This window comes from Pseudorasbora parva, unplaced genomic scaffold, assembly GCF_024679245.1.
Source record: "Pseudorasbora parva isolate DD20220531a unplaced genomic scaffold, ASM2467924v1 scaffold_33, whole genome shotgun sequence".
Classification (NCBI taxonomy): domain Eukaryota; kingdom Metazoa; phylum Chordata; class Actinopteri; order Cypriniformes; family Gobionidae; genus Pseudorasbora; species Pseudorasbora parva.
In genome coordinates, this window is record NW_027125104.1 from 562,499 (window position 1) to 584,381 (window position 21,883).

Genomic DNA, 21,883 nt, shown 5'->3' on the forward strand with positions numbered 1-21,883 from the left:
CTGCGTCATTGTGTCATCGCTTCTCGGCCTTTTGGCTAAGATCAAGTGTAGTATCTGTTCTTATCAGTTTAATATCTGATACGTCCCCTATCCGGGGACTGCATATTAAATTGATTTTTGGCACATGGAGCCGGAACCGGGGCTTGCTCCGTCCACTCCACGCATCGACCTGGTATTGCAGTGCCTCCAGGAACGGTGTGCTTCCCCTTTTCGGGGACTGTGAATTGTTGTGACTAATAGAAGAACCAACAACACCACTGGACTTTTGTCAGAGAATACAGAAATACGCAGGAAGCGCATACAGAATGACGATGAGGTGACCGTTGACGATGACCGTGCCACAGAGAAAGCAGCAAGCTGCGGTCATATGAGCATAGGGAAAAAAGAAGAACAAAAGCGTCGGTTGCCGGCCGGCTGACTCATCACCGTCACAGCACGTTTTTTGATGTCCCTCTTATTTGAGAGTCTTTACCAACGAGCTGATGAGTCGAATCAGGGGTTTGTGTTGGATGGATTAGGGACACCTGATTCAAATCAAGGTCACGCACGCACGCACGCAGCAGTCAAGCAATGGAAGGTGCCCCGTCCTTCCTTTTCTTGGGGGAGGGGAAGGTCACCGTGTTTGAGGATGGCGAAGGGGGATAGGGCGCCTCTGCCTGGAGGCCAGGCAACTCATACTTACCTGGCAGGGGAGACACCATGATCAGGAAGGTTGTTCACCCAGGGCGAGGCTCGGCCATTGCACTCCGGTTGTGCTGACCCCTGCGAATTCCCCAAATGTGGGAATCTCGACTGCATAATTTATGGTAGTGGGGGACTGCGTTCGCGCTCTCCCCTGTACACACTGGTTAAAAGCAGATAGCGTGGAGGGAAAAAGCGTGCGGTTCTTGACGCTTGTGGCGCCGCCCACTGCCCCAAAGGGTGAAGTTGCACCAGTTTTGTTATGTTTCTGTCTCTTTCTGCTGTGTCAGCCAGTGACCCGGAGAGTTCAGAGAACTGAACTGCGTCTGTTTTCATCGAGGTTGTCGAAACCTGCGACCGGTTTGCCGAATGTGGTTTTTCCCACAAACTTTGATATTCAACGGACGAGTTGATTGACAGCAGTGGTCCCAAAGGCAAAGTTGTTCGGATGGAGGTTTTCTGTCGTATGGTACGACTGTCTCGTGCGCGTGCTGTGAAAAAGCACGCGACATACGTTCGCCTATAGCCGCTCTCATGTTGTTGCTTTTTCATTTTAAAGCGCCACTAGGTGGCCATTCACCGCGTCCTTTCTCGCCTGACCCCAGACTGAGCCCGTGCACGGGTGTACCGGCTTGGGTGAAATTGTCTCGTTCCGTCCAAGAGCTATAGCCGTTCTAGCAGACCCCGCCTCGCCCAGCCCGTAGGTTTCGGCCTGCCGCCGCCAAGCTGAATCGAAATTCCCACTTTTTTTCCGATCTGGACGGACAGTCAGACTCCAGAGAATCTTTCTGCACTGGTTTGGGCCAGATCGGGCAAAAGACCTAGGACTAGTGTGCAAAAGTAGGTTTTTCACAAAATCCCAAATACCCGAAAATTTCGCCAGCGCAACCTTCGAATCCGAGGCATGCGTCTCGCTCGGCTCGAGCCAAGGATTCCGATGATATAAGACACTTGGTTCTGCGGCGTGCGGTTTGGGAGCTACGAGCCATTTCGTACTTTCGGTGGCTGTAGCGCCACCGCCGGGCCCATCGGGGGGCCAGCCTTGGTGATGTTGTAGAGCGAGTGGCTAGTACCATCCCTCAAAGTTTCAGGTCTCTACGACGTACGGCCTTTGCCAACCCTCCCCCCCCTCACCGCTTCCCAGATGGGCGTCGCCTTTGCCGGCTCCCCTGCCGCTGCGTCATTGTGTCATCGCTTCTCGGCCTTTTGGCTAAGATCAAGTGTAGTATCTGTTCTTATCAGTTTAATATCTGATACGTCCCCTATCCGGGGACTGCATATTAAATTGTTTTTTGGCACATGGAGCCGGAACCGGGGCTTGCTCCGTCCACTCCACGCATCGACCTGGTATTGCAGTGCCTCCAGGAATGGTGTGCTTCCCCTTTTTGGGGACTGCGAATTGTTGTGACTAATAGAAGAACCAACAACACCACTGGACTTTTGTCAGAGAATACAGAAATACGCAGGAAGCGCATACAGAATGACGATGAGGTGACCGTTGACGATGACCGTGCCACAGAGGAAGCAGCAAGCTGCGGTCATATGAGCATAGGGAAAAAAGAAGAACAAAAGCGTCGGTTGCCGGCCGGCTGACTCATCACCGTCACAGCACGTTTTTTGATGTCCCTCTTATTTGAGAGTCTTTACCAACGAGCTGATGAGTCGAATCGGGGGTTTGTGTTGGATGGATTAGGGACACCTGATTCAAATCAAGGTCACGCACGCACGCAGCAGTCAAGCAATGGAAGGTGCCCCGTCCTTCCTTTTCTTGGGGGAGGGGAAGGTCACCGTGTTTGAGGATGGCGAAGGGGGATAGGGCGCCTCTGCCTGGAGGCCAGGCAACTCATACTTACCTGGCAGGGGAGACACCATGATCAGGAAGGTGGTTCACCCAGGGCGAGGCTCGGCCATTGCACTCCGGTTGTGCTGACCCCTGCGAATTCCCCAAATGTGGGAATCTCGACTGCATAATTTATGGTAGTGGGGGACTGCGTTCGCGCTCTCCCCTGTACACACTGGTTAAAAGCAGATAGCGTGGAGGGAAAAAGCGTGCGGTTCTTGACGCTTGTGGCGCCGCCCACTGCCCCAAAGGGTGAAGTTGCACCAGTTTTGTTATGTTTCTGTCTCTTTCTGCTGTGTCAGCCAGTGACCCGGAGAGTTCAGATAACTGAACTGCGTCTGTTTTCATCGAGGTTGTCGAAACCTGCGACCGGTTTGCCGAATGTGGTTTTTCCCACAAACTTTGATATTCAACGGACGAGTTGATTGACAGCAGTGGTCCCAAAGGCAAAGTTGTTCGGATGGAGGTTTTCTGTCGTATGGTACGACTGTCTCGTGCGCGTGCTGTGAAAAAGCACGCGACATACGTTCGCCTATAGCCGCTCTCATGTTGTTGCTTTTTCATTTTAAAGCGCCACTAGGTGGCCATTCACCGCGTCCTTTCTCGCCTGACCCCAGACTGAGCCCGTGCACGGGTGTACCGGCTTGGGTGAAATTGTCTCGTTCCGTCCAAGAGCTATAGCCGTTCTAGCAGACCCCGCCTCGCCCAGCCCGTAGGTTTCGGCCTGCCGCCGCCAAGCTGAATCGAAATTCCCACTTTTTTTCCGATCTGGACGGACAGTCAGACTCCAGAGAATCTTTCTGCACTGGTTTGGGCCAGATCGGGCAAAAGACCTAGGACTAGTGTGCAAAAGTAGGTTTTTCACAAAATCCCAAATACCCGAAAATTTCGCCAGCGCAACCTTCGAATCCGAGGCATGCGTCTCGCTCGGCTCGAGCCAAGGATTCCGATGATATAAGACACTTGGTTCTGCGGCGTGCGGTTTGGGAGCTACGAGCCATTTCGTACTTTCGGTGGCTGTAGCGCCACCGCCGGGCCCATCGGGGGGCCAGCCTTGGTGATGTTGTAGAGCGAGTGGCTAGTACCATCCCTCAAAGTTTCAGGTCTCTACGACGTACGGCCTTTGCCAACCCTCCCCCCCCTCACCGCTTCCCAGATGGGCGTCGCCTTTGCCGGCTCCCCTGCCGCTGCGTCATTGTGTCATCGCTTCTCGGCCTTTTGGCTAAGATCAAGTATCTGGTCGAACGGTTGAGACTGCGATCGCCTCTCTGAGGTTTCCTGGCTCGAGATCCTTTTGTGTCCCGAGCCGCACAACTTCTGAGAGGTAGAGTGATCCTGCTTTTTTACGGTTCAACAAGTTTTAAGGTAAGACTTTTATTATTTTATCTATTTATTGTATTTATTGTTATTTTACAGTTTTTAGGCTGTTGGTGCCTCCACCATGTCGGCTGCTCGTGCTGGCATGCGGAGGCACCACAGCGTGCGCTTTTTATTTAGAGAGGTGGATGGTAAGCTCCTGGGGTTGTCTCGTCTAGACTTCTCCAGGAAGCTGATCCAGAAAACCCTCAATTTTAGACCTGAGGATTTAAACTGTTTGATGACTCTGCCCCTGAACAAGGGTTTTGATTTGAGTTTTAAAACTGCTTCCCTGCTGAATGACTTTTGGCAAAGGTTTGACTCTGTTAAGGCCCAGTTCTCCATGTTCACTGTGGAAAAGCTTTCAGATAACACACTTAAAACTGTGATTGTCAGAATGTTTAACGAAACAGTGACAGGGGATGATATTTGTGTCTGGTTGGGTAGATTTTGCACTGTTAGAAGCCAGCCTATCAAAGTGCTAGATGAGGACGGCATTTGGAATTGCTCCTGGCGGATTCCCATTAAACAATGGGAAGAGGCTGGGGGCTACCAAGGCCTGAAACATCTGCCTTCCATGATTGTGCTGGGAGAAAACAGAGGCTACATACACTACCAAGGGATGCCTAAGTTGTGTAGGAAATGTGGAAGAGTTGGGCATCTAGCCGATGCATGCCAAGAGTTAGTGTGTGGGAAGTGTAAAGAAATTGGGCACATTTTTGATGATTGTACCAATGGCAGGCGGTGCAACCTATGTGGAGAATCAAACCATCTCTACAGAGATTGCCCAAAAAGTTTTGCCAACAAACTCAAAGGCAACAAAATGGCCGCCCCACAACCAGAACAATCAAAAGAACAAAGAGAGGAGGTGGTCCCTGAGGTTTTGGCGGGAATTTCAATTTCCCAGCCAGCCTCAGGGAGTGGTCAGGAACAAGCAAGTGGGGCGGCCACAGGGGCGGAGTCATGTTCTCCAACAGAACCTGACAAAGAAATGGAAGAAGAGGAAAGGGAGGAAACAATAGAACATGTGAAAGAAATGGAAGAAGAGGAAAGAGAGGAATCAACAGTTTCCTCCCTAGAAACGGTTTCAGACCTAGCGGTGGAATCCAGTGGGAGTGAAATTAACTTTTCACTCCCAAATGCTCAGGTGCAAAAAAGACCTGCGGGATCTCCTCTATCTGATATAGAGGAGAAGAAAGCTAGGGCAGCACATAGTCCAGATAGTTCCGTTTTGGAAGATCTGGAACATATATGGCCCCTAGAATCCCCAAATGAGGTATCTTTTTTGCACATAAAGCTAAGAACATCATCACCAAAGGAGATGCAAGAGGATTCCTCTGTAGCTCCTGAGGTGGTGAGCACTTGCTTTCCCGACCCCAGTCCTCAAGGGAGAAAGGAAAAGCAGGTGAAACAAGATATAACATAATACGTTTTTAATGGTTTTATTGTAGTCTTTTTATCATTGTCTTAAATGTCTCATACCTTTTTAATAACACTGCTCATGGCCCTCACCATTTCAACCATAAATGTGAGAAGCGTGAGAGCCACCATACGAGCACAGAGCATTTTATCCTTTTTAAATACTTGTAAATCAGATTTGTTTTTATTACAGGAGTGTGCTCTACCCTTTTTAAACAGGTACACAAAAATGGAGGAGCTATGGCCCCCTGGTCCCTCCATATGGAGCGGCTCAAACCTTAACAAGAACGACGGTGTTGCCATTTTAATTAAAAACCCAAATATCTTGGTGAAGGGCAGCACGGTGGTGAGGGAAGGGCGAGCGCTTTTAGCAAATCTAAATTTTTTAGGTAGAGATTTTAATGTTCTTAATGTGTATGGTTTTACGGGAAAAAATGATAGGTATGAGCTTTTAGAAGACTTGCAGCCCCACATGTTAGGAAGAGTTCCGGTAGTGGTGGCAGGGGATTTTAATTGTGTGTTATCAAAAAAAGACAGAAAGAGGGTTGGAGAAGATTTTAAAATTGATAAGACATCGGTTTTATTACAGGGTTTAGTTAGAGATTTTAATTTAGTCGACTGTTTTAAAAACATGCATCAAAGAGAGGAGGGCTACACTTGGTTCAGTAGTGATGGCGCCAAAGCCTCTCGAATCGACTATATTTTTACAAGAGACTGCCCGCCAACCGATGCTACATTGACTCCCCTCTTCTTTTCTGACCACCTAATGCTATCCTGCACCCTTTCACTACCCACGGGTGTGACGGTAGGGGGAGGGCTGTGGAAGCTGAACTGCTCCCTCTTAGAAGATGAGGACGTAGTAAAGGAATATAGGGAGCAGTTCAGCCAATGGCAGACCCTCCGAGACTTTTATGAGACACATGCACATTGGTGGGAGATGGTAAAAGACAGGACGAGACAGTTTTTTAGGAAAGTAGGAAAAGAAAAGAAAGATAAGGAAAGGAGACACATGATGGGGCTGCAAAAAAGACTACAGAGATATTTTACCCTTTTTAACAATGGTTTTGATTTTAATGATGAAATACAAGAGGTTAAAAGAGAAATGTCAGTTTTATCCAGTCTTCAGAGCAAAGGGGTCATTTTAAGAAGTAAAGAAAGAGAAATAGAAGAAGGTGAAAAATGTACTAGGTACTTTTTTTTAAAAAGATAATGACACAAAGAAGGAATATAGTCAATGTAAAAGTAGAAGGGAGGGAAGCAAAAACGACAAAGGAAATTTTAAAAGGGGTTGAAGATTTTTACAGAGAATTATATAGTACAAAATATGTAAACAGTGATACTGTAAAGGAAGTTTTAGAATTCATAGTCAGTAAAGTCAACAGTGAAAATGAGCTTTTAACCCAAGATTTTACCATTTTAGAAATGCACAAATCCCTCAAAAGTTTTAAAAGGGGGAAGTCCCCAGGAGTAGATGGACTCCCCCTGGAATTTTATCTAACCTTTTGGGATATTTTAGCTCATGAACTATTGACTGTTTTTAAAGACTTTGAGACGGTTGACAAACTTCCAGACAGTTTTAGAACAGGGATAGTTTCTTTACTTTACAAAACAGGAGACCGGACTGACTTAAAAAACTGGAGACCAATCACTCTTTTAAATTTTGATTGTAAACTTTTTAGTAAGATTTTAGCCACACGTATGTCGACAGTTTTAGAGGACGTAATCCACCCGGATCAAGCTTGTGCTGTGCCCGGAAGAAGGATAACAGACAGCCTGGTTCTGATTAGAGATGCCATCTGTTTTGCGAGAGACAGAAACATCCGGCTAGTAGTCCTAAATTTAGATTTTGAGAAAGCTTTTGACCGAGTCTCGCACCAGTACCTGTTTCAGGTACTGCAAAAAATGGGTTTTCCGAAGAGGTTCATAGCTTGGGTGGGACTGCTGTACGAGGGCTTAGTCAGCAAAATCCTTGTAAATGGTCATCTCTCTAAAGCGGTAAATATTCGCAGCGGTGTCCGTCAGGGGTGTCCTTTATCCCCCCTTTTGTATGTGGCTTGTATTGAGCCACTGGCACAGATCTTGAGAAGGGATACATGGATAAAAGGAATAGACATTCCAGGGACCAGTGGACTGACAGCGACATGTGTGCTCTACATGGACGACGTAACTCTTTTAGCCACGGACGTTTTATCAATACAAAGAGCTATGGACTTGACGGACTGGTACGGTCGGGCCTCGGGCGCAAAACTCAACAGAAGCAAGTCCGAGGCCCTGCTCTTTGGACCGTGGGACGACAGAGACACAGGCGGACTTAATGTAGATTTTAAGGAGACAGATTTTAAGATTTTAGGAGTTAAATTTGACAAGGAAGGGGGTGGACGGGAAAACTGGACTGACTTATTAGGGAAAGTTAGGAAAAGACTGGGGTTTTGGGGACTACGACAGATGACTTTGGAGGGCAAAGTTTTAATTTTTAAAGCCATCATTTTACCTCTAATGTCACTTGTTTGTTCTGTTTTTATCCCTCCTAGGAAATTCCTAAAGAAATTAGAAAGGGCGGTGTTTTATTTCCTGTGGGGGTCCAAGTGGGAGAGGTTGAAGAGGGACGTGGTCAAGAGGAGACCAGAAAATGGTGGAAAAGGGCTCCCAGACCCCCACCTGTTTTTAGGCAGCCGCTTCACCGCCCTACATTTAAGATATGCCACGACCCCATCCAAAGAAAATAAGACAGCAGCCATGGCACGGTTTTGGATGGGGTCTTACCTAAGAGCACTGAAGATTTTACCAATTGATTTGAGAAGTCCTGTATCTTTTAATCTACCCACAGAGTACAGTTTTATAAAAAAGTTTTTAAAGAAACATTTTTTAGAACAACAAGACATCACCATTTTAACCAACCACAAATCTCTTGTCTCCTTTGTGCAGGACCGGGAACCGGTGAGTCCAATTCCAAACCTCACTCTAAGTGAGGCAAAATTGGTCTGGAAGAATGCTGCTCACCCCGCTCTCCAGAATGGACACAAGGACTTGTCATGGATGGTGGCTCATGAGATCCTCCCGGTCAGGGCGGTTATGCACTCCAGAGGCATGGCCAAAAATCCCATCTGCCCGCGGTCCGGGTGCAAATCCCCGGAGACCGTCTACCATCTGCTCTGGGAGTGCGGTGCTGCGCGGGACCTGTGGGCCAGGGCCGGCCCCCTGTTTTTCCCGTGCCTGCCAGCGGGTGGGGCCCAGGTGGACTACAAGCTTGCCATCCTAGGGGTGGGTCAGGGCCTAAAAGCCCAAACATCGCATGAATTTGCATCGCTCTGGCTCACCCTTAACATAATCAAGGATGCCATCTGGGTCACCAGAAACCTGCTGGTGGGGAAACGCGTGACGGTCCCCCTCCACGCATGCGAGCAAAGAATAAGATCAACGCTGCAGGGTGGGCCGCATGTCGTCATTCGGACGGGGGGGCCGAGGCCACACAAAGGAGGTCCCGGCCACCACCGACCTTGACCGCCCGTAGATGCACCCTCACCACTCTGGCTACGGGAACAGCGGGCCAGCGGGCCGGAGGAGAGGGGATCTCCGCTGAGCCCCGGAAATGGCAGGCCAAGTGTTCTTCCTGGAGAGTGGGGGGGAATGCAAACTTGATAAGGACTCACCCCCAGTCTTGCACAATGGATTTTATCATCTTTATTTTATTTATTTACTGATTTTTACATGCAAACACCACACCCCCTTTTAAGAAACTCAACACACGCATGGACTATTAAACACGACTTGCACAATGGTTTTAGTTTTATTATTTTAAACACTGAATTCTTCATTTTAAACCATGTGTATTAAATGTTCTGCTTGTTTTAAATGTGTGTTGAAAGGAAAGTGTGTTTTGTGAAATATGATTGTAAATGGTGACAATAAAAACCTTTCAAAAGAAAAAATCTGTTCTTATCAGTTTAATATCTGATACGTCCCCTATCCGGGGACTGCATATTAAATTGTTTTTTGGCACATGGAGCCGGAACCGGGGCTTGCTCCGTCCACTCCACGCATCGACCTGGTATTGCAGTGCCTCCAGGAACGGTGTGCTTCCCCTTTTTGGGGACTGCGAATTGTTGTGACTAATAGAAGAACCAACAACACCACTGGACTTTTGTCAGAGAATACAGAAATACGCAGGAAGCGCATACAGAATGACGATGAGGTGACCGTTGACGATGACCGTGCCACAGAGGAAGCAGCAAGCTGCGGTCATATGAGCATAGGGAAAAAAGAAGAACAAAAGCGTCGGTTGCCGGCCGGCTGACTCATCACCGTCACAGCACGTTTTTTGATGTCCCTCTTATTTGAGAGTCTTTACCAACGAGCTGATGAGTCGAATCGGGGGTTTGTGTTGGATGGATTAGGGACACCTGATTCAAATCAAGGTCACGCACGCACGCAGCAGTCAAGCAATGGAAGGTGCCCCGTCCTTCCTTTTCTTGGGGGAGGGGAAGGTCACCGTGTTTGAGGATGGCGAAGGGGGATAGGGCGCCTCTGCCTGGAGGCCAGGCAACTCATACTTACCTGGCAGGGGAGACACCATGATCAGGAAGGTGGTTCACCCAGGGTGAGGCTCGGCCATTGCACTCCGGTTGTGCTGACCCCTGCGAATTCCCCAAATGTGGGAATCTCGACTGCATAATTTATGGTAGTGGGGGACTGCGTTCGCGCTCTCCCCTGTACACACTGGTTAAAAGCAGATAGCGTGGAGGGAAAAAGCGTGCGGTTCTTGACGCTTGTGGCGCCGCCCACTGCCCCAAAGGGTGAAGTTGCACCAGTTTTGTTATGTTTCTGTCTCTTTCTGCTGTGTCAGCCAGTGACCCGGAGAGTTCAGAGAACTGAACTGCGTCTGTTTTCATCGAGGTTGTCGAAACCTGTGACCGGTTTGCCGAATGTGGTTTTTCCCACAAACTTTGATATTCAACGGACGAGTTGATTGACAGCAGTGGTCCCAAAGGCAAAGTTGTTCGGATGGAGGTTTTCTGTCGTATGGTACGACTGTCTCGTGCGCGTGCTGTGAAAAAGCACGCGACATACGTTCGCCTATAGCCGCTCTCATGTTGTTGCTTTTTCATTTTAAAGCGCCACTAGGTGGCCATTCACCGCGTCCTTTCTCGCCTGACCCCAGACTGAGCCCGTGCACGGGTGTACCGGCTTGGGTGAAATTGTCTCGTTCCGTCCAAGAGCTATAGCCGTTCTAGCAGACCCCGCCTCGCCCAGCCCGTAGGTTTCGGCCTGCCGCCGCCAAGCTGAATCGAAATTCCCACTTTTTTTCCGATCTGGACGGACAGTCAGACTCCAGAGAATCTTTCTGCACTGGTTTGGGCCAGATCGGGCAAAAGACCTAGGACTAGTGTGCAAAAGTAGGTTTTTCACAAAATCCCAAATACCCGAAAATTTCGCCAGCGCAACCTTCGAATCCGAGGCATGCGTCTCGCTCGGCTCGAGCCAAGGATTCCGATGATATAAGACACTTGGTTCTGCGGCGTGCGGTTTGGGAGCTACGAGCCATTTCGTACTTTCGGTGGCTGTAGCGCCACCGCCGGGCCCATCGGGGGGCCAGCCTTGGTGATGTTGTAGAGCGAGTGGCTAGTACCATCCCTCAAAGTTTCAGGTCTCTACGACGTACGGCCTTTGCCAACCCTCCCCCCCCTCACCGCTTCCCAGATGGGCGTCGCCTTTGCCGGCTCCCCTGCCGCTGCGTCATTGTGTCATCGCTTCTCGGCCTTTTGGCTAAGATCAAGTGGTCTGGTCTGACGGTAGAGACAGCGATCGCCTCTTGTTGGACCTTTGTCTCGTGTGTTGCTTGTCACACGGGACATACAGCCTTCAGGAGGTACATTGACAAGCGGCTTTTAGGGGACGACTCGTTCTTCGAGGAATCTACTTGGTTTTAAAGGTAAGCAGGTTTTTATATTATTTATTTATTTATTTGTTTATTTATTTAAATTATTGCTTATTTTATTGCTTGATTTTAGCCGCAGCGTGCTGTTGGTGCCTCCATCATGTCGGCTGCTCGTGCCGGCGTGAGGAGGCACCACAGTGTGCGTTTTAAATTTAAAAGAAAAGAGGATGGTACTCTCCAGGGCATGTCCAGACTGGACTTTTCCAGGAAGTACATCCAACAGACTCTGGGTTTTAAAGCTACAGACATAAACTGTTTATTGACTCTGCCCCTGAACCATGGTTTTGATGTGAGTTTTACATCTGCTTCTCTGTTGAGTACTTTCTGGTCTCGGTTTGAAACATGTAAAGCCAATTTCTCCATGTTCACAGTGGAAAAGCTAACTGATAATTCACTGAAAGTGGTGATTGTCAGGATGTTTAATGAAACTGTGAGTGGAGAGGATATTGTTGTATGGTTGGCAAGATACTGCTCTATTCGTGGACCACCAGTCAAGGTTTTAGATGAGGACGGTATCTGGAGCTGTGCGTGGAGAGTGCCCATCAAACAATGGGCAGATCCCAACAGCTACCATGGTCTGAGTCAAATACCATCAATGATTGTGTTGGGCGAGAATAGAGGCTACATCCACTACCAAGGGATGCCCAAGCTTTGCCGCAAATGTGGCAAACTTGGACATCTCGCCGAGGCATGTCAGGAAGTAATATGCAGAAAGTGTAGAGAAATTGGACACACCTTTGAAGAGTGCCAAAATGGCAGAAAGTGTAACCTCTGTGGAGAATCAACCCATCTCTACAGAGATTGCCCTAAAAGTTTTGCCAACAAGTTGAAAAACAACAAAATGGCCGCCCCACCCAATGTACAAACAAGTGAGGAGGCGGGCCCTGAGGTTTTGGCGGGAAATTCAATATCCCAGCCAGCCTCAGGGATTGGACAGGAAGGAGGAAGTGGGGTGGCCACAGGGGCGGAGTCAATTTTAGCAGTTGAACGAGGGGAGGAAGCCAATCCTCAAGAAGAAAGTAAAGAGAAAATGGAGGAGGAAGAGGAGGAAACGGCTTCCTCCCTAGAAACAGTCCCGGAGCTGAGTGTTGTGGACAGTGGGAGTGGAACTGATTGTTCTCTCCCCAATGCTCAAGTGCAGAAAAGGTCTGCGAGATCTCCTCTGGTTCAAACAGAGGAGAAAAGGCTGAGGGCATCGCATCGGCTAGATAGTTCCTCTTCGGAAGATCTAGACCGTATGTGGCCCCCAGAATCTCCAAATGAAGTCTCTTTTCTGCACATAAAGCTAAGAACATCGTCGCCAAAGGAGTGGCAAGAGTTCCCCTCTGTGGCTCCTGAGGCGCCAAGCACTTGCCTTCCTGATTCCAGTATTTCTGGGGAAAAGGAAAGAGAAGTGCAACAAGATGTAACATGATTTTAATTCTGTCTTTGTAGTCCACTCTTGTTTTATCTTTTAAATGACTTGTACCTTTTTAGCCATACTGCTCATGGCTCTCACTATCTCTACAATTAATGTGAGAAGTGTGAAGAGCAATATGCGAGCACAGAGCGTCTTATCCTTTTTAAAATATTTTAAGTCAGATGTGTTTTTATTGCAAGAATGTGGTTTGCCGTTTTTACCAAATTACAGGAAATGGGAGGAGCTCTGGACCCCAGGACCTTCCATTTGGAGCGGGTCCAATTTTAACAAAAATGATGGTGTTGCTATTTTAATTAACAATAAGAATATCTTGGTGAAGGGCAGCACTGTGGTGAAGGACGGGCGGGCAATTTTAGCAAATCTGACTTTTTTAGGTAAGGATTTTAACGTTTTAAATGTATATGGTTTTACGGATAAAAATGAAAGGTATGAGTTTTTAGAAGACCTGCAGCCCCACATGCTAGGTAGGGCTCCTTTAGTGGTAGCAGGGGATTTTAACTGTGTTTTATCAAAGAAGGACAGAAAGAGGGTGGGAGATGATTTTAAGATTGATAAGACATCGGTTTTATTACAAAGCTTAGTTAGAGATTTTAGGTTAGTTGACTGTTTTAAAATAATGCATCAAAGAGAGGAGGGCTTCACCTGGTTCAGTGGTGACGGCACCAAAGCCTCTCGAATCGACTACCTATTTACAAGAGATTTCCCGCCAACCGATGCTACATTGACCCCACTCTTCTTCTCAGACCACTTAATGCTATCTTGCACTCTTTCACTGCCCACTGGTGTGACAGTAGGGGGAGGTCTGTGGAAGCTGAACTGCTCCCTCTTAGAAGATGAGGAGGTAGTCAGAGAATATAGGGAGCAGTTCAGCCAATGGCAGACCCTCCAAGACTTTTATGACTCACGTGCACAGTGGTGGGAGATGGTGAAGGAACGGACAAGACTTTTTTTTAGAAAGACAGGCAGAGACAAAAAGAATAGATTTAAACGACGCATGATGGGGCTGCAAAAACGACTACAAAGGTATTTTAATCTTTTAAATGACGGGTTTGATTTTAATGAAGATATTAAAATGGTAAAAGATGAGATGTCAGTTTTATCCAAAATACAAAGCAAAGGTGTCATTTTAAGGAGCAGGGAGAGGGAAACAGAGGAAGGAGAAAAGTGTACTAGGTATTTTTTTAAAAAGATAATTTCACAGGGTGGGACAATTACTGTTTTAAAAAGTGGAGGGAGGGAAGCCCACAGCACAAAAGAGATTTTAAAAGAAACTGAAGAATTTTATGAACAATTATACAATACCAAAGAAGTACACAATGACGCGATAAAGGAAGTTTTAGAGTTTTTAGAAAAGAAATTAGACAAATGTGCTATTTTATCTCAAGATTTTAACATTTTAGAGATGGACAAAGCTCTTAAAAGTTTTAAACGAGGAAAGTCCCCAGGAATAGATGGACTTCCTCTAGAGTTTTACTCCACTTTTTGGGATATTTTAGCACACGAATTACTGACTGTTTTTAAGGAATTTGAGACTCTGGACAGACTTCCTGACAGTTTTAGAATAGGGATAGTTTCACTCTTGCTAAAAAAAGGTGACAAGACTGACTTAAAAAACTGGCGACCCATTACTCTTTTAAACTTTGATTGTAAGATTTTTAGCAAAATTTTATCCATGCGCATGTCGACTGTTTTAGAGGACGTAATTCACCTGGATCAAGCATGTGCTGTGCCCGGAAGGAAGATCACGGACAGCCTGGTACTGATCAGAGATGCTATCTGTTATGCGAGAGACAGAAATATTCGGCTAGTAGTCCTAAATTTAGATTTTGAAAAAGCATTTGACCGCATCTCGCACCAGTTCCTCTTTAAGGTACTGGAGAAAATGGGGTTTCCAGGGAGGTTTATAGCCTGGGTGGGACTGCTCTACAATGGTCTGGTTAGCAGGATTTTGGTTAACGGGCATTTGTCCAAAGCTGTAAATATCCACAGCGGTGTCCGTCAGGGGTGTCCTTTATCTCCCCTTCTGTATGTGGCCTGTATTGAGCCACTGGCACAAATCTTGAGAAGGGATAAATGGATTAAAGGACTGGACGTCCCAGGGACTGGTGGACTGACAGCAACCTGCGTTTTATATATGGACGACATAACCCTTTTAGCGACTGACCTTTTATCGGTACGAAGAGCATTGGACTTGACTGACTGGTACGGTCGGGCCTCGGGCGCCAAGCTCAATAGGAACAAGTCCGAGGCCCAGCTCTTCGGGCCGTGGGGGGACGTCGACACAGGTGGACTGGATCTGGTTTTTAAAGACAACGATTTGAAAGTTTTAGGTGTAAAATTTGACAGAGAGGGTGGAGGACGGGGAAACTGGACTGACATCTTAGGGAAAGTTAGGCAAAGACTGGGTTTTTGGGGACTAAGACAGATGACAATGGAAGGGAAGGTTTTAATTTTTAAAGCCATAATTTTACCACTGATTTTACTTGTCTGTTCTGTTTTTAGTCCCCCAAGAAGATTCCTGGCCAACCTGGAGAGGGCGGTATTTTATTTCCTGTGGGGGTCCAAGTGGGAACGACTGAAAAGGGAGGTCTTTAAAAAAAGAAAGGAAAATGGTGGGAAAGGCCTCCCTGACCCCCACTTGTTTTTAGGTAGCCGCTTTACCGCCCTCCACATCGGATACGCGCTGACCCCATCCAGAGAGAATAAGACAGCGGCCATGGCTCGTTTCTGGATGGGGTCCTACCTAAGAAGCCTAAAGATTTTACCTACTGATTTAAAAACCCCAGTGTCTTTTAACTTGCCAAAAGAGTATATTTTTATCAAGACATTTTTAAAGAAATACTTTTTAGAAACAGAAGATGTGACGATTTTAACTAACCATAAGTCTCTTATCTCTCTTGTGCAGGATCGAGAAAAGGTGAGCCCAGTTCCAGGCCTCACGCCAAGTGAGGCCAAAGAAGTTTGGAGGAACGTTGCCCACCCAGCTCTCCAGAACAGGCTTAAGGACTTGGCGTGGATGGTGGCTCATGAGATCCTCCCGGTCAGGGCGGTTATGCACTCCAGAGGCATGGCCAAAAATCCCACCTGCCCACGGTCCGGGTGTAAATCCCCGGAGACCGTCTACCATCTGCTCTGGGAGTGCGGTGCTGCGCGGGACCTGTGGGCCAGGGCCGGCCCCCTGTTTTTCCCGTGCCTGCCAGCGGGTGGGGCCCAGGTGGATTACAAGCTCGCCATCCTAGGGGTGGGTCAGGGCCTAAAAGCCCTAACAACACAAGAATTTGCATCGCTCTGGCTCACCCTTAACCTGATAAAGGATGCCATCTGGGTCACCAGAAACCTGCTGGTGGGGAAACGCGTGACGGTCCCCCTCCACGCGAGCGAGCAGAGGATAAGATCAGCGCTGCAGGGTGGGCCGCACGTCGTTATTCGGATGGGGGGGCCGAGGCCACACGAGAAGGTCCCGGCCACCACCGACCTTGGCCGCCCGTAGATGCACCCTCACCACTCTGGCTACGGGAACAGCGGGCCAGCGGGCCGGAGGAGAGGGGATCTCCGCTGGGCTCTGGAAGCGAGGAGCCTTGAGCCTGTTCTGGAGAACTGGAGTGAATGGACATGTTTTGTAGGGGCTCACCCTTGATCCTGTACAAGAGACGAAGTTTTAATTGTCACGTTTTAGTCTGTTTTATCATGAATATATTTATTGTTTTCATTCATTTTATTCCTCTTTTAACACCACACTGACATACAAGGACTTTTACACAACACATCAACTGATTTTAACAAAAAAGTGACTTGTGTTTTAATGGATGTAACCATGTATGTTTATTTTATTTTTTAAAGAAGAAAGAAATGTGTGGCATAAACATGAAAATGAATTGAAATCAATATGGAAAAAATGTAACAATAAAACTTTTCGAAAGAAAAAAAAATCTGTTCTTATCAGTTTAATATCTGATACGTCCCCTATCCGGGGACTGCATATTAAATTGTTTTTTGGCACATGGAGCCGGAACCGGGGCTTGCTCCGTCCACTCCACGCATCGACCTGGTATTGCAGTGCCTCCAGGAACGGTGTGCTTCCCCTTTTTGGGGACTGCGAATTGTTGTGACTAATAGAAGAACCAACAACACCACTGGACTTTTGTCAGAGAATACAGAAATACGCAGGAAGCGCATACAGAATGACGATGAGGTGACCGTTGACGATGACCGTGCCACAGAGGAAGCAGCAAGCTGCGGTCATATGAGCATAGGGAAAAAAGAAGAACAAAAGCGTCGGTTGCCGGCCGGCTGACTCATCACCGTCACAGCACGTTTTTTGATGTCCCTCTTATTTGAGAGTCTTTACCAACGAGCTGATGAGTCGAATCGGGGGTTTGTGTTGGATGGATTAGGGACACCTGATTCAAATCAAGGTCAGGCACGCACGCACGCAGCAGTCAAGCAATGGAAGGTGCCCCGTCCTTCCTTTTCTTGGGGGAGGGGAAGGTCACCGTGTTTGAGGATGGCGAAGGGGGATAGGGCGCCTCTGCCTGGAGGCCAGGCAACTCATACTTACCTGGCAGGGGAGACACCATGATCAGGAAGGTGGTTCACCCAGGGCGAGGCTCGGCCATTGCACTCCGGTTGTGCTGACCCCTGCGAATTCCCCAAATGTGGGAATCTCGACTGCATAATTTATGGTAGTGGGGGACTGCGTTCGCGCTCTCCCCTGTACACACTGGTTAAAAGCAGATAGCGTGGAGGGAAAAAGCGTGCGGTTCTTGACGCTTGTGGCGCCGCCCACTGCCCCAAAGGGTGAAGTTGCACCAGTTTTGTTATGTTTCTGTCTCTTTCTGCTGTGTCAGCCAGTGACCCGGAGAGTTCAGAGAACTGAACTGCGTCTGTTTTCATCGAGGTTGTCGAAACCTGCGACCGGTTTGCCGAATGTGGTTTTTCCCACAAACTTTGATATTCAACGGACGAGTTGATTGACAGCAGTGGTCCCAAAGGCAAAGTTGTTCGGATGGAGGTTTTCTGTCGTATGGTACGACTGTCTCGTGCGCGTGCTGTGAAAAAGCACGCGACATACGTTCGCCTATAGCCGCTCTCATGTTGTTGCTTTTTCATTTTAAAGCGCCACTAGGTGGCCATTCACCGCGTCCTTTCTCGCCTGACCCCAGACTGAGCCCGTGCACGGGTGTACCGGCTTGGGTGAAATTGTCTCGTTCCGTCCAAGAGCTATAGCCGTTCTAGCAGACCCCGCCTCGCCCAGCCCGTAGGTTTCGGCCTGCCGCCGCCAAGCTGAATCGAAATTCCCACTTTTTTTCCGATCTGGACGGACAGTCAGACTCCAGAGAATCTTTCTGCACTGGTTTGGGCCAGATCGGGCAAAAGACCTAGGACTAGTGTGCAAAAGTAGGTTTTTCACAAAATCCCAAATACCCGAAAATTTCGCCAGCGCAACCTTCGAATCCGAGGCATGCGTCTCGCTCGGCTCGAGCCAAGGATTCCGATGATATAAGACACTTGGTTCTGCGGCGTGCGGTTTGGGAGCTACGAGCCATTTCGTACTTTCGGTGGCTGTAGCGCCACCGCCGGGCCCATCGGGGGGCCAGCCTTGGTGATGTTGTAGAGCGAGTGGCTAGTGCCATCCCTCAAAGTTTCAGGTCTCTACGACGTACGGCCTTTGCCAACCCTCCCCCCCCTCACCGCTTCCCAGATGGGCGTCGCCTTTGCCGGCTCCCCTGCCGCTGCGTCATTGTGTCATCGCTTCTCGGCCTTTTGGCTAAGATCAAGTGTAGTATCTGTTCTTATCAGTTTAATATCTGATACGTCCCCTATCCGGGGACTGCATATTAAATTGATTTTTGGCACATGGAGCCGGAACCGGGGCTTGCTCCGTCCACTCCACGCATCGACCTGGTATTGCAGTGCCTCCAGGAACGGTGTGCTTCCCCTTTTCGGGGACTGCGAATTGTTGTGACTAATAGAAGAACCAACAACACCACTGGACTTTTGTCAGAGAATACAGAAATACGCAGGAAGCGCATACAGAATGACGATGAGGTGACCGTTGACGATGACCGTGCCACAGAGAAAGCAGCAAGCTGCGGTCATATGAGCATAGGGAAAAAAGAAGAACAAAAGCGTCGGTTGCCGGCCGGCTGACTCATCACCGTCACAGCACGTTTTTTGATGTCCCTCTTATTTGAGAGTCTTTACCAACGAGCTGATGAGTCGAATCAGGGGTTTGTGTTGGATGGATTAGGGACACCTGATTCAAATCAAGGTCACGCACGCACGCACGCAGCAGTCAAGCAATGGAAGGTGCCCCGTCCTTCCTTTTCTTGGGGGAGGGGAAGGTCACCGTGTTTGAGGATGGCGAAGGGGGATAGGGCGCCTCTGCCTGGAGGCCAGGCAACTCATACTTACCTGGCAGGGGAGACACCATGATCAGGAAGGTGGTTCACCCAGGGCGAGGCTCGGCCATTGCACTCCGGTTGTGCTGACCCCTGCGAATTCCCCAAATGTGGGAATCTCGACTGCATAATTTATGGTAGTGGGGGACTGCGTTCGCGCTCTCCCCTGTACACACTGGTTAAAAGCAGATAGCGTGGAGGGAAAAAGCGTGCGGTTCTTGACGCTTGTGGCGCCGCCCACTGCCCCAAAGGGTGAAGTTGCACCAGTTTTGTTATGTTTCTGTCTCTTTCTGCTGTGTCAGCCAGTGACCCGGAGAGTTCAGAGAACTGAACTGCGTCTGTTTTCATCGAGGTTGTCGAAACCTGCGACCGGTTTGCCGAATGTGGTTTTTCCCACAAACTTTGATATTCAACGGACGAGTTGATTGACAGCAGTGGTCCCAAAGGCAAAGTTGTTCGGATGGAGGTTTTCTGTCGTATGGTACGACTGTCTCGTGCGCGTGCTGTGAAAAAGCACGCGACATACGTTCGCCTATAGCCGCTCTCATGTTGTTGCTTTTTCATTTTAAAGCGCCACTAGGTGGCCATTCACCGCGTCCTTTCTCGCCTGACCCCAGACTGAGCCCGTGCACGGGTGTACCGGCTTGGGTGAAATTGTCTCGTTCCGTCCAAGAGCTATAGCCGTTCTAGCAGACCCCGCCTCGCCCAGCCCGTAGGTTTCGGCCTGCCGCCGCCAAGCTGAATCGAAATTCCCACTTTTTTTCCGATCTGGACGGACAGTCAGACTCCAGAGAATCTTTCTGCACTGGTTTGGGCCAGATCGGGCAAAAGACCTAGGACTAGTGTGCAAAAGTAGGTTTTTCACAAAATCCCAAATACCCGAAAATTTCGCCAGCGCAACCTTCGAATCCGAGGCATGCGTCTCGCTCGGCTCGAGCCAAGGATTCCGATGATATAAGACACTTGGTTCTGCGGCGTGCGGTTTGGGAGCTACGAGCCATTTCGTACTTTCGGTGGCTGTAGCGCCACCGCCGGGCCCATCGGGGGGCCAGCCTTGGTGATGTTGTAGAGCGAGTGGCTAGTACCATCCCTCAAAGTTTCAGGTCTCTACGACGTACGGCCTTTGCCAACCCTCCCCCCCCTCACCGCTTCCCAGATGGGCGTCGCCTTTGCCGGCTCCCCTGCCGCTGCGTCATTGTGTCATCGCTTCTCGGCCTTTTGGCTAAGATCAAGTGTAGTATCTGTTCTTATCAGTTTAATATCTGATACGTCCCCTATCCGGGGACTGCATATTAAATTGTTTTTTGGCACATGGAGCCGGAACCGGGGCTTGCTCCGTCCACTCCACGCATCGACCTGGTATTGCAGTGCCTCCAGGAACGGTGTGCTTCCCCTTTTTGGGGACTGCGAATTGTTGTGACTAATAGAAGAACCAACAACACCACTGGACTTTTGTCAGAGAATACAGAAATACGCAGGAAGCGCATACAGAATGACGATGAGGTGACCGTTGACGATGACCGTGCCACAGAGGAAGCAGCAAGCTGCGGTCATATGAGCATAGGGAAAAAAGAAGAACAAAAGCGTCGGTTGCTGGCCGGCTGACTCATCACCGTCACAGCACGTTTTTTGATGTCCCTCTTATTTGAGAGTCTTTACCAACGAGCTGATGAGTCGAATCGGGGGTTTGTGTTGGATGGATTAGGGACACCTGATTCAAATCAAGGTCACGCACGCACGCAGCAGTCAAGCAATGGAAGGTGCCCCGTCCTTCCTTTTCTTGGGGGAGGGGAAGGTCACCGTGTTTGAGGATGGCGAAGGGGGATAGGGCGCCTCTGCCTGGAGGCCAGGCAACTCATACTTACCTGGCAGGGGAGACACCATGATCAGGAAGGTGGTTCACCCAGGGCGAGGCTCGGCCATTGCACTCCGGTTGTGCTGACCCCTGCGAATTCCCCAAATGTGGGAATCTCAACTGCATAATTTATGGTAGTGGGGGACTGCGTTCGCGCTCTCCCCTGTACACACTGGTTAAAAGCAGATAGCGTGGAGGGAAAAAGCGTGCGGTTCTTGACGCTTGTGGCGCCGCCCACTGCCCCAAAGGGTGAAGTTGCACCAGTTTTGTTATGTTTCTGTCTCTTTCTGCTGTGTCAGCCAGTGACCCGGAGAGTTCAGATAACTGAACTGCGTCTGTTTTCATCGAGGTTGTCGAAACCTGCGACCGGTTTGCCGAATGTGGTTTTTCCCACAAACTTTGATATTCAACGGACGAGTTGATTGACAGCAGTGGTCCCAAAGGCAAAGTTGTTCGGATGGAGGTTTTCTGTCGTATGGTACGACTGTCTCGTGCGCGTGCTGTGAAAAAGCACGCGACATACGTTCGCCTATAGCCGCTCTCATGTTGTTGCTTTTTCATTTTAAAGCGCCACTAGGTGGCCATTCACCGCGTCCTTTCTCGCCTGACCCCAGACTGAGCCCGTGCACGGGTGTACCGGCTTGGGTGAAATTGTCTCGTTCCGTCCAAGAGCTATAGCCGTTCTAGCAGACCCCGCCTCGCCCAGCCCGTAGGTTTCGGCCTGCCGCCGCCAAGCTGAATCGAAATTCCCACTTTTTTTCCGATCTGGACGGACAGTCAGACTCCAGAGAATCTTTCTGCACTGGTTTGGGCCAGATCGGGCAAAAGACCTAGGACTAGTGTGCAAAAGTAGGTTTTTCACAAAATCCCAAATACCCGAAAATTTCGCCAGCGCAACCTTCGAATCCGAGGCATGCGTCTCGCTCGGCTCGAGCCAAGGATTCCGATGATATAAGACACTTGGTTCTGCGGCGTG

General features: G+C 48.9%; 10 non-coding genes and 2 pseudogenes across 10 annotated transcripts; all 12 read left to right on the plus strand.

The window, feature by feature from the left end:
- Positions 1-15: 15 nt before the first annotated feature.
- Positions 16-206, plus strand: LOC137066620 (U2 spliceosomal RNA). Its single transcript, XR_010902524.1, has one exon. It is a non-coding gene; the product is annotated as a U2 spliceosomal RNA (small nuclear RNA).
- A 468-nt stretch (positions 207-674) lies between these two features.
- LOC137067356 (U1 spliceosomal RNA) lies at positions 675-838 on the plus strand. The gene has a single exon (XR_010903154.1). It is a non-coding gene; the product is annotated as a U1 spliceosomal RNA (small nuclear RNA).
- A 1,033-nt stretch (positions 839-1,871) lies between these two features.
- LOC137066832 (U2 spliceosomal RNA) lies at positions 1,872-2,062 on the plus strand. The gene has a single exon (XR_010902716.1). It is a non-coding gene; the product is annotated as a U2 spliceosomal RNA (small nuclear RNA).
- A 464-nt stretch (positions 2,063-2,526) lies between these two features.
- On the plus strand, positions 2,527-2,690 carry LOC137067095 (U1 spliceosomal RNA). Its single transcript, XR_010902917.1, has one exon. It is a non-coding gene; the product is annotated as a U1 spliceosomal RNA (small nuclear RNA).
- Positions 2,691-9,205: 6,515 nt separating this feature from the next.
- LOC137066911 (U2 spliceosomal RNA) lies at positions 9,206-9,378 on the plus strand (annotated as a pseudogene).
- Positions 9,379-9,842: 464 nt separating this feature from the next.
- LOC137067132 (U1 spliceosomal RNA) lies at positions 9,843-10,006 on the plus strand. Its single transcript, XR_010902951.1, has one exon. It is a non-coding gene; the product is annotated as a U1 spliceosomal RNA (small nuclear RNA).
- Positions 10,007-16,556: 6,550 nt separating this feature from the next.
- LOC137066904 (U2 spliceosomal RNA) lies at positions 16,557-16,733 on the plus strand (annotated as a pseudogene).
- A 468-nt stretch (positions 16,734-17,201) lies between these two features.
- LOC137067096 (U1 spliceosomal RNA) lies at positions 17,202-17,365 on the plus strand. The gene has a single exon (XR_010902918.1). It is a non-coding gene; the product is annotated as a U1 spliceosomal RNA (small nuclear RNA).
- A 1,033-nt stretch (positions 17,366-18,398) lies between these two features.
- LOC137066621 (U2 spliceosomal RNA) lies at positions 18,399-18,589 on the plus strand. The gene has a single exon (XR_010902525.1). It is a non-coding gene; the product is annotated as a U2 spliceosomal RNA (small nuclear RNA).
- A 468-nt stretch (positions 18,590-19,057) lies between these two features.
- LOC137067097 (U1 spliceosomal RNA) lies at positions 19,058-19,221 on the plus strand. The gene has a single exon (XR_010902919.1). It is a non-coding gene; the product is annotated as a U1 spliceosomal RNA (small nuclear RNA).
- A 1,033-nt stretch (positions 19,222-20,254) lies between these two features.
- LOC137066820 (U2 spliceosomal RNA) lies at positions 20,255-20,445 on the plus strand. The gene has a single exon (XR_010902705.1). It is a non-coding gene; the product is annotated as a U2 spliceosomal RNA (small nuclear RNA).
- A 464-nt stretch (positions 20,446-20,909) lies between these two features.
- On the plus strand, positions 20,910-21,073 carry LOC137067352 (U1 spliceosomal RNA). The gene has a single exon (XR_010903151.1). It is a non-coding gene; the product is annotated as a U1 spliceosomal RNA (small nuclear RNA).
- Positions 21,074-21,883: the final 810 nt, after the last annotated feature.